The sequence below is a fragment of the Nerophis lumbriciformis genome, linkage group LG24, assembly GCF_033978685.3.
Source record: "Nerophis lumbriciformis linkage group LG24, RoL_Nlum_v2.1, whole genome shotgun sequence".
Classification (NCBI taxonomy): Eukaryota; Metazoa; Chordata; class Actinopteri; order Syngnathiformes; family Syngnathidae; genus Nerophis; species Nerophis lumbriciformis.
Window position 1 is genome coordinate 15757501 of NC_084571.2, and position 12500 is coordinate 15770000.

General features: G+C 40.0%; 1 protein-coding gene across 5 annotated transcripts in view; it reads right to left on the reverse strand.

The window, feature by feature from the left end:
* hoxb3a (homeobox B3a) overlaps positions 1–12500 on the reverse strand; it is a 105558-nt gene that overhangs the window by 63888 nt on the left and 29170 nt on the right. For 4 of the 5 annotated variants that reach the window (XM_072915965.1, XM_072915966.1, XM_061981653.1 and 1 more), the window contains exon 3: positions 9690–9815. The gene's annotated coding sequence lies outside the window, so the exon portion shown is untranslated. Of the gene's footprint in view, positions 1–9689; positions 11808–12500 lie in introns of those variants that run through there. The other variant, XM_061981652.1, reaches the window with a different exon arrangement.

The following is a 12500-nucleotide window of genomic DNA, read 5'->3' on the forward strand; positions in this document are numbered from 1 at the left end:
AGTGTAACACAATTATTCTAGGGGGCACTATAAAAATGTAACAGTTATTATAGGGGGCGCTATAAAAATGTAACACAGTTATTCTAGGGGGCGCTATAAAAGTGTAACAGTTATTCTATTGGAGCTATACAAGTGTAACACAGTTCTTCTAGGGGGTGCTATAAAAGTCTAACACAGTTCTTCTAGGGGTGCTATAAAAGTGTAACACAGTTCTTCTAGGGGACGCTATAAAAGTGTAACACAGTTTGACTAGGGGTAGCTATAAAAGTGTAGCACAGTTATACTAGTGGGCACCATAAAAGTTTAACAGTTATTCTCAGGGGCGTTATAAAAGTGTAACAGTTATGTTATTGGGTGCTATAAACGTGTAAGTTATTTTGTGGAGTGCTGTAAAAGTGTAAAACAGTTATTCTAGAGGGCGCTATAAAAGGGAGCGTTATAAAAGTGTTACAGTGTTTTCTAAGGGGACGTTATAAAAGTGTAACAATGTTCCTGAGAGGGCGTTATAAAAGTGTAACAGTGTTCCTGAGGGGACGTTATAAAATGTATCAGTGTTCATAAGGGAGCGTTATAAAATTGTAACAGTGTTTTCTAAGTGGACGTTATAAAAGTGTAACACTGTTCCTGAGGGGGGCGTTATAAAAGTGTAACAGTGTTCTTGAGGCGGCGTTATAAAAGTGTAACAGTGTTCCTGAGGGGACGTTATGAAAGTTTAACGGTGTTCCTGAGGGGGCGTTATAAAAGTGTAACAGTGTTCCAGAAGGGACATTATAAAAGTGTAACAGTGTTCCCTAAAGGAGCGTTCTAAAAGTGTAACAGTGTTCCTAAGGAGGCATTGTAAAAATGTAAGTGTTCCTAATGGGACGTTATAAAAGTGTAAGAGTGTTTTCTAAGGGGACGTTATAAAAGTGTAACAATGTTCCTAAAGGGAAATTATAAACGCGTAATAGTGTTCCTAATGGGACGTTATAAAAGTGTAACAGTGTTCCTAAGGGAGCGTTATAAAAGTGTAAATGTGTTTTCTAAGGGGACGTTATAAAAGTGTAACAATGTTCCTGAGAGGGCGTTATAAAAGTGTAACAGTGTTCCTGAGGGGACGTTATAAAATGTATCAGTGTTCATAAGGGAGCGTTATAAAATTGTAACAGTGTTTTCTAAGGGGACGTTATAAAAGTGTAACACTGTTCCTGAGGGGGCGTTATAAAAGTGTAACAGTGTTCTTGAGGCGGTGTTATAAAAGTGTAACAGTGTTCCTGAGGGGACGTTATGAAAGTTTAACAGTGTTCCTGAGGGGGCGTTATAAAAGTGTAACAGTGTTCCTGAGGGGGCGTTCTAAAAGTGTAACAGTGTTCCTTAGGGGGCATTGTAAAAGTGTAACAGTGTTCCTAATGGGACGTTATAAAAGTGTAACAGTGTTCTTAAGGGAGCGTTATAAAAGTGTAAGAGTGTTTTCTAAGGGGACGTTATAAAAGTGTAACAATGTTCCTAAGGGGACGTTATAAACGTGTATCAGTGTTCCTAATGGGACGTTATAAAAGTGTAACAGTGTTCCTAAGGGAGCGTTATAAAAGTGTAACAGTGTTCCAGAAGGGACATTATAAAAGTGTAACAGTGTTCCTAAGGGGGGCGTTTTAAAAGTGGAACAGTGTTCCTAAGGGAGCGTTCTAAAAGTGTAACAGTGCTCCTGAGGGGGCATTCTAAAAGTGTAAGTGTTCCTAAGGGGGCCTTATAAAAGTGTAAGAGTGTTCCTAAGGGAGCGTTATAAAAGTGTAAGAGTGTTTTCTAAGGGGACGTTATAAAAGTGTAACAATGTTCCTAAGGGGGCGTTATAAAAGTGTAACAGTGTTCCAGAAGGGACATTATAAAAGTGTAACAGTGTTCCTAAGGGGGCGTTTTAAAAGTGTAACAGTGTTCCTAATGGGACGTTATAAAAGTGTAACAATGTTCCTAAGGGGACGTTATAAACGTGTAACAGTGTTCCTAATGGGACGTTATAAAAGTGTAACAGTGTTTCTAAGGGAGCGTTATAAAAGTGTAAATGTGTTTTCTAAGGGGACGTTGTAAAAGTGTAACAATGTTCCTGAGAGGGCGTTATAAAAGTGTAACAGTGTTCCAGAAGGGGCATTATAAAAGTGTAACAGTGTTCCTAAGGGGGCGTTCTAAAAGTGTAACAGTGTTCCTAAGGGAGCGTTCTAAAAGTGTAACAGTGTTCCTGAGGGGACGTTAAGAAAGTTTAACAGTGTTCCTGAGGGGGCGTTATAAAAGTGTAACAGTGTTCCTAAGGGAGCGTTCTAAAAGTGTAACAGTGTTCCTGAGGGGGCGTTATAAAAGTGTAACAGTGTTCCAGAAGGGACATTATAAAAGTGTAACAGTGTTCCTAAGGGGGCGTTCTAAAAGTGTAACAGTGTTCCAAAGGGAGCGTTCTAAAAGTGTAACAGTGTTCCTGAGGGGGCGTTCTAAAAGTGTAACAGTGTTCCTAAAGGGACGTTGTAAAAGTGTAACAGTGTTCCTAATGGGATGTTATAAAAGTGTAACAATGTTCCTAAGAGGACGTTAAAAAAGTGTAACAATGTTCCTAAGGGAGCGTTATAAAAGTGTAAGAGTGTTTTCTAAGGGGACGTTAAAGAAGTGTAACAATGTTCCTAAGGGGACGTTATAAACGTGTAACAGTGTTTCTAAAGGGACGTTATAAAAGTGTAAGAGTGTTTTCTAAGGGGACGTTATAAAAGTGTAACAGTATTTCTAAGGGGACGTTATAAAAGTGTAACAGTATTTCTAAGGGGGCGCTATAAAAGTATAACAATGTTCCTGAGGGGGCGTTATAAAAGTGTAACACTGTTCCTAAGGGGATGTTATAAAATGTAACAGTGTTCCTAAGGGGACGTTGTAAAACTGTAATAATGTTTCTAAGGGAACGTTATAAAAGTGTAACAATGTTCCTGAGGCGGCGTTATAAAAGTGCAACAGTGTTCCTGAAGGGACGTTATAAAAGTGTAACAGTGTTCCTAAGGGGGCGTTATAAAAGTGTAACAATGTTCCTAAGGGAGTATTATAAAAGTGTAACAATGTTCCTAATGGGACGTTATAAAAGTGTAACAGTGTTCCTAAGGGAGCATTATAAAAGTGTAACAATGTTCCTAAGGGGACGTTGTAAAAGTGTAACAGTGTTTTCTAAGGGGACGTTATAAAAGTGTAACAATGTTTTCTAAGGGGGCATTATAAAAGTGTAACAGTGTTCCTAAGGGGACGATATAAAAGTGTAACGGTGTTCCTTAGGGGGCGTTATAAAAGTGTAACCGTGTTCCTTAGGGGGCGTTATAAAAGTGTTCCGAGCAGCAAGGGGTTAATCGTGTCCTGGATCTGACCCGTCCAGAGGGGACAGGCGTCATGGCAGCTTGTCTCCTACGGCCCCTGAAGGAGGCATGTTTGGACTGAGGGGCCACTGGAGGTCTGGGAATGTTGGATAGTGAGTGGGGGGAACTTTAGGTCAGAGTCACTGGACCTCATCGGTCACAAAGTCTGTCCTCTCTTTGACCCCCCCCCCCACACACACACACATACACACACACTGCTGTCTACAGTTTGGTTTTCTCACTTCTTCTGCCTTCTTCTTCTTTCGTCTACTGAAACATGTTTCATTTAACTATTTGTCCATAACTTCTACTGTAACAATATATTCATATTTAATTACATGTACATAATATTTACTGCAACAATATATTCATATTTAATTACATGTACATAATATTTACTGTAACAATATATTCATAATTAATTACATGTCCATAACTTCTACTGTAATAATATTTGTATATTTAATTACATGTACATAATATTTACTGTAACAATATATTCATATTTAATTACATGTACATAATATTTACTGTAACAATATATTCATAATTAATTACATGTCCATAACTTCTACTGTAATAATATTTGTATATTTAATTACATGTACATAATATTTACTGTAACAATATATTCATATTTAATTACATGTCCATAACTTCTACTGTAACAATATTTGTATATTTTCATTTTTAATTATGTCCACAATTTTTACTGTAACAATATTTACATATTTAATTATGTCCATAAATAACATTCATAACATGCAAAATGAGCTCATTAGAAGCTGTTCATGCTTTCAGTTTCCAATGTACTCTTACATTTTGTCAAAGTACTACTACTACTACTAACACTAATAATAATAGTAATACTACTACTACTACTACTAATGATAATAATAATAATAATAATAATATTAATAATAATCCTAGCAATACTACTACTACTTGTACTACTACTAATAATAATAATACTAGCAATACTACTACTACTACTACTACTACTACTACTAATAATAATAATAATAATAATAATAGCAATACTACTACTACTACTAAGTACTACTATTACTACTACTACTACTACTACTAATAATAATAATAATAATAATAATAATAATAACAATACAACTACTACTAAGTACTACTACTACTACGACTACTAATAACAATAATATTCATAATAATAATGATAATAATAGCACTACTACTACTACTATTACTACTACTAATACTACTGCTACTACAACTATTACTACTACTACTAATAATAATAATAATAATAACAATAGCAATAATACTACTACTACTCCTACTACTACTACTAATACTAATACTAATACTACTACTACTACTATACTACTAATAATAGCAATTCTACTACTACTACTACTAATAATATTACTAGCAATACTACTACTACTACTACTACTACTACTACTACTACTTCTACTACTATTACTTCTACTAATAATAATAATAGCAATACTACTAATAATAATAGCAATACTACAACTACTACTAAGTACTACTACTACTACTAGTACTACTTATAATAATAATAATAGCAATACTACTAGTACTACTACTAATAATGATAGCAATACTACTACTACTAGTACTACTACTACTAATAATGATATAAATACTACTACTACTACTACTACTACTACTACTACTACTACTACTACTAACAGCAATACTACTGCTACTACTAGTACCACTACTAATAATAATAATAGCGAAATGACTTCTACTAGTACTAATATTAATAGCAATACTATTACTACTACTACTAGTACTACTTCTAATAGCAATACTATTACTACAGTACAACTACTACTACTACTAATCATTGAAATACTACTACTAGTAGTACTACTACCACTACTACTACTATTACTACTTATAATAATAATAATACTAATAATAGCAATACTACTATTAGTACTACCACTAATAATAATAATAGCAATACTAGTACTACTACTAATAATAATACTAGCAATACTACTACTACTACTACTACTAGCAATACTAATATTAGTAGTATTACTACTAATAATAGCAATACTACTACTACTAGCAATACTAATACTATTAGTACTACTAATAATAAAAGCAATACTACTACTACTACTACTACTACTACTACTACTAGCAATACTACTACTAGTAGTACTACTATAATAGCAATACTACTACTACTACTACTACTACTAGTACTAGTACTTGTAATAATAGCAACATTACTACTACTACTACACATAATAATAATGTTTGGGGCCTGGTTTACTAAAGGTTTGCGTGTACTACAACATGTGCAAACTTGATAGCACACAAAGCTGATTGACTAAACTTGTGAGCAGAGAATTGTGTCTGATTACTGATCAGATTAATGCGTCTGTCTTCATGAATATGCAAAATATATGCTAATCATCATAACACTCACAATTCTGGGAGGAGAAGATGCAAACATCATTATTCAGCACACACAGTGAGATTGATCAACACTCATCATCACTATTTTGTGTTTTAATGAGCAGGTGTGAGAAGGACGTGCTAAGTGACAGTTGCACACACACACACACACACACACACACACCATCCCCCGCCCTACATGTGTGTGTGTCAACATTTTGTACAAATATTATACACACTCTCTATTCAGCAACACCCTTTTATAATTTTCCAGCTGCTAGAGGACTTCAGGGGCTGATTAAAAACAAATTCAATTGATGCGTTTTGTTGACTTGAAGTTTTTTTTAATGCCATTTGTTATTGTCACATAAAATAAATACAATTAAAATATTTTTTGCATCTTTAGCCGGAGTAAGTGCGGCCCTTCTTCTGTGCCATAACAGAGGATGCACTGCAGGACTGCTGGTCAAGTGCCCATAAAAAGTGGTAGACGTGTGCTGCATGTTTGAAAACGTAACAAAACATCAAAGACAATGTTTACTTTGACCGTTGTGTTGTTGTTGTGATGAAGAAATGTGCTAACATTGATGGCCACACAGGAAATTAAAGATGAGGGGGACGTCTCCCCCCTTGTCTCCCTTCAGACTCACACTCACTACGTTTCCATGCACTAAATTAGTCGGATTTCTCAAATATTTTTATTTTATTTTTATTTTCACAGCCACATGTGACGTCCAAGTGTCCATGCACTTTCTCTAGTGCGACTATTGCTCATATGTCCCGTACACTGGGGGGCGCTATTTCTTGGTCATTTTCTGGGTGTAGTTTTAGTTCCTCTTTTGCGCTCTTATTTTGTGGTTTCTCACTTCCTGTTTTCCCCTTTCCTGCAGCAGCTTTACATCTACCTTTGAGCACTTGTCCCCTCACCTGTTTTCTGTTGCTAATTAGCACTCTTTACGTTGAGCTAGCGACACCATTGTTTTGTCGGGACATAATTCACTATTGATGAGTCCTTCCCTGCTGAGATGAAGTACGCACGTACTTTGTGGACGCCATCTGCTCCACATTTCCTACTAAGTGTTTTTTGCTGTGTTCCAGGATTTGTCCCCCCCCCCCTCATAGTCTGTTTGTTCAGAGCACTTCCCTCTTGCTCTCACTTTTGTTTTTGTTTTGTTTCATCAAAAAATACTTTTTTTTACTGTACGCTGCCCCCTCCTTCGTCTGCATTTTAAATCACTACAAACTTCGCTTGACAGTGGTGACTTTGATTTTATTTTGTAATAGGTGCGACTTCCTCCTGGTCAACTTCCTTTGTTTTTACTTTATCGATGTGCACATGCAAGTGACGTCGAGGCCTCATTGGGGCCACGTTGGGGCCACGATGGGGCCACACGGGTGGCACATGGGTGCCACATAGGTGGCATGTGGGGGACACATAGGTGGCATGTGGGGGACACATGGGTGCCACATTGGGGCTACATTGGGGCCACGTTGGGGCCACACGGGTAACACATGGGTGCCACATTGGGGCCACATAGGTGGCATGTGGGAGCCACATGGGTGCCACATTGGGGCTACATGGGGCACATTTTGGGGCCACGTTGGAGCCACATGGGTGCCACGTTGGGGCCACATGGGTGCCACATTGGGGCCGGATGGGGAACACATTGGGGCCATGTTGGGGACATATTGGGGCCACGTTGGGGTCACATGGGGGCTACATGGGGGACACATTAAGACCACATGGGGTTGTTGGGGAACAAATTGGGGCCACGTTGGGGACATATTGGGGCCACATTGGGGCCACATGAGGGCTACATGGGGGACACATTAAGACCACATGGGGTCATTGTGGACATATTGAGGCCACGTTGGGGACAAATTGGGGCCACGTTGGGGCCATATTGGGGCCACGTTGGGGCCACATGAGGGCTACATGGGGGACACATTAAGACCACATGGGGTCATTGGGGACATATTGAGGCCACGTTGGGGACATATTGGGGCCACGTTAGGGGCACATGGGGGCTACATTGGTTCCACATTGGGGCCACATAGGTGGCATGTGGGGGCCACATGGGTGCCACATTGGGGCTACATGGGGGACATATTGGGGCCACGTTGGGGCCACATGGGTGCCACGTTGGGGCCACATGGGTGCCACGTTGGGGCTACATGGGGAACACATTGGGGCCACGTTGGGGACATATTGGGGCCACACGGGGCTACATGGGGGACACATTAAGACCACATGGGGTCGTTGGGGACATATTGGGGCCAAGTTGGGGACATATTGGGGCCACGTTGGGGCCACATGGGGTCTACATGGGGGACACATTAAGACCACATGGGGTCGTTGGGGACATATTGGGGCCACGTTGGGGACACGTTGGGGACATATTGTGGCCACGTTGGGGCCACATGGGGGCTACATGGGGGACACATTAAGACCACATGGGGTCCACATGGGTGCCACATTGGGGATACTTGGGGCCACTTTGCAGCCACATTGGGGCTACATTGGGGCCACATGGGTGCCACATGGGGGCAACGTTGAGGCCACGTTGGGAGCCACATTGGGGCCGAATTGGGGCTACATGGGGATTACATGGGGGACGCGTTGTGGCCACGTTGGAGCCACATGGGTGCCACATTGGGGCCACATGGGGGGGACACATGGGTGCCACGTTAGGGCCACGTTGGGGCCACATGGGAGCCACGTTCGGGCCACATTGGGGCCACATGGGTGCCACATGGAGGACACGTTGGGGCCACATTGGAGATACATGGGGGCTACATGGGAGCCACGTTGATGTCACATGGGGGAAACGTTGAGGCCACTTTGGGAGCCACATTGGGGCCAAATTGGGGCTAAATGGGGCACACATTGGGGCCAAGTTGGAGCCACATGGGTGCCACATTGGGGGGACAAATGGGTGCCACGTTAGGGCCACGTTGGAGCCAGATGGGAACCACGTTGGGGCCACATGGGGGTCACGTTCGGGCCACATTTGGGCCACATGGGTGCCACATGGAGGACACGCTGGGGCCACGTTGGGGATACATGGGGGCTACATGGTAGCCACGTTGGGGCCACATGGGTGCCACATGGAGGACACGCGGGGGCCACGTTGGGGATATATGGGGGCTACATGGGAACCACGTTGGGGCTACATGGGAGACACATTGGGACTACGTTGGGGTCACATGAGGGCCACATGAGGGCCACGTTGAGGATACATGGGTGCCACGTTGCTGCCACATTGGGGCCACATTGGGGCCACATTGGAGTCGGTGCATGTTTACAGTGTAGTCTGATAAAACTCACATTTGACTTGCAGCGTAAAAAGTCAGCTGGGAAAAATCAGACCTAAGAAAACCCGACTTGGGCCACTTTGACCAGCAGTGTAAACATAGTCTTTTGTAAAGATCAGGTCCAGGACTACTTCCTGACTTGGTCTTAATCTGGCGCCAAAACATCCAATTTGATCACTTTGGAGGTTTATTTAGACTGGCAACAAAAAACAACAAAAACAATCACATTTGGTGTGCAGTGTGAACGGGGCCCTTCTTGGGGCCACATTAGGGCCTGTTTGCGTTTATACTGGAGTGTGGTAAAAATCACATTTGACTGGCAGTGTAAACAAAGTCCTTGTTGACAACATTGATTATGAGTAAACACATAGTCACATGACTACTAAAGATGACAACAATTTATCACAAATAACAACTAAGGAGAACATGTTAGAGCCTCCACACACACACACACACGCACGCACGCACGCACGCACGCACGCACGCACGCACGCACGCACGCACACACAATCAATCAAAGCGCCCTCAGCCATAGATGACCTTTGACCTCACCAGAAGCCCCCAGGACAATAAAAGCATGAAAAAGAATTTTGCAGCTCTTACCTTGAAAACCATATTTGACCTTCTTTGACCTTCTTTGACCTTCCTCTCCTTTCTCACGTCTTCTTCTTCTTCTTGGAGGAGGGTCTGGTCCTGAAGACCTTCTTTCTTCTTGGCCCTGCTCGGCTCCTTGTGTGCGCCGTCACCACGGCAACCGCAGAAGAAAAGTGCTGATTAATGATTATTTCTGGTATAATTCTCACATTTCTCTTCTGCGGCCAACAGCACAAGGAAAGTTCTTCTTTCTTCTCCGCCCACAGAAGTCACAAAAGTCACAAAAGTCACAAAGTAACTAAGTAACTAAGTAACTAAGTAACATGGTGACAAGCAGCAGAAGGTTCAGGGATAATGAAAGACTTTTAAGTTATTTTATTATTATTATTTCTGAATAATGTTATTCATCAAAAATGTGCATTTGATGAAATAATGACTGTTTATTTTATATGTTATTTTATTTTGCATATTCATGATTTACAATGTTAGTTATGAAAAACATATGTATTATTAACCTCTGGAATGGACTTATGCTGTCTTTAAGTTGAAGTGGAGTGGTAAAATTGTTTTGGTGACACCTAGTGGTCACAATAATTCATGAAGTTAAGCTCATGATGCAGCATGTTGAATGATGCGGACACGTTTGTTACTGGATACTTTCTAATCTGCCTTGAAGACTGTGTATGTGTAAGTAATATGTAACTATAATTATTTATTTGTATTGACAAATGTCACCTTTTATTGCTCAATGATTATTACCTGTGTCTAGTTTGTGTGCTATTGTGTGCTTAGTTGCTGTGTAGCTGCTGGCTTCGAGTATAGCCTAGGATGTTTACCTTTTGTATCGTAAAATATAAGAAATTGTGTGTTTATTGGAGGACATTTAGATGTTAACTGTCTGTCATCTTTGTAGGCACTCTGCTTGTATCGCACATGATATCACACACAAGTCAACACTCTGCTTGTATCCCACATGATATTACACACAAGTAAACACTCTGCTTGTATCGCACATTATATCACACACAAGTAAACACTCTGCTTGTATCGCACATTATTTTACCCACAAGTAAACACTTTGCTTGTATCGCTCATGATATCACACACAAGTAAACAAGCTGCAGGGTTGCTTGTATTGCACATGATATCACACACAAGTAAACACGCTGCAGGACTGCTTGTAGCACACATGGCATCACACACAAGTAAAAGCGCTGCAGGACTGCTTGTATCGCACATGATATCACACACAAGTAAACACGCTGCAGGATTGCTTGTATCGCACATGATATCACACACTGGTATACACGCTGCAGGACTGCTTGTACCACACATGATATCACACACAAGTAAAAGCTCTGCAGGACTGCTTGTATCGCACATGATATCACAAACAAGTAAACACGCTGCAGGGTTGCTTGTATTGCACATGATATCACACACAATTAAACGTGCTGCAGGACTGCATGTATCGCACATGATATCACACGCAAGTAAACACTCTGCTTGTATCGCACATGATATTACACACAATTAAACACTCTGCTTGTATCGCTTGTGATATCACACACAAGTAAACACTCTGCTTGTATCGTTCATATCACACACAAGTAAAACTCTGCAGCACTGCTTGTATCGGTCTTGATATCACACACAAGTAAAAACTCTGCAGGACTGCTTGCATCACAAATGATATCCCACATGCTGCAGGACTGCTTGTATCGCACATGATATCACAAACAAGTAAACACGCTGCAGGGTTGCTTGTATCGCACACGATATCAAACACAGGTAAACACGCTGCAGGGTTGATTGTATCGCACATGATATCACACACAAGTAAACGTGCTGCAGGACTGCTTGTATCGCTCATGATATCACACGCAAGTAAACACTCTGCTTGTATCGCACATGATATTACACACAAGTAAACACTCTACTTGTATCGCACGTGATATCACACACAAGTAAACACTCTGCTTGTATCGTTCATATCACACACAAGCAAACACTCTGCAGGACTGCTTGTATCGGTCATGATATCACACACAAGTAAAAACTCTGCAGGACTGCTTGCATCGCAAATGATATCCCACATGCTGCAGGACTGCTTGTATCGCACATGATATTCCACATGGGGAATCGCGCATGATATCGATATCGATATCACTCTGGGATCAGGGAGCCACACTCCATGAAATACAGAAACATGTAACAATAAATGTTATTGTGAATTAAATCATTTTTATATTTATGTTTATTTTGTATTCAATTTATTCTGCATTTAATAATTATATGTCACGTTTTACTTCTTTAAAAAAAAAGTTATTTGTTTATAACTGAATTACATATAAATCTCGATTCATAATGATTGTGACTCACTTAAATCAACATTTTCACAAATCTATTTTCAAAAAGAGGTTTATTTGGGCCAATATTACGTCATATTACGTCATATGATGTCATACATAAACTGTCTTTCTGCACTTCAACACTTAAATATTCGTCAAATCACAGTATAGCAATAATTCACAGTGTTATTGTGAAATGATTTTTTTTTAAATATTCATATTATATTAATTATATATGTTAATAATTATATATAAATTAATAATAATGTTGCAAGTGTATACATCCTGTATATCATTATAAAATAAAGTTATCAATAATGTTACGAGTGTAAACATCCGGTATGTCTTCATAAAATAAAGTTATTACTAAAGCGTAAACATCCGGTATATCTTAATGAAATAAAGTTAATAATAATGTTACGAGTGTAAACATCCGGTATGTCTTCATAAAATAAAGTTATTACTAAAG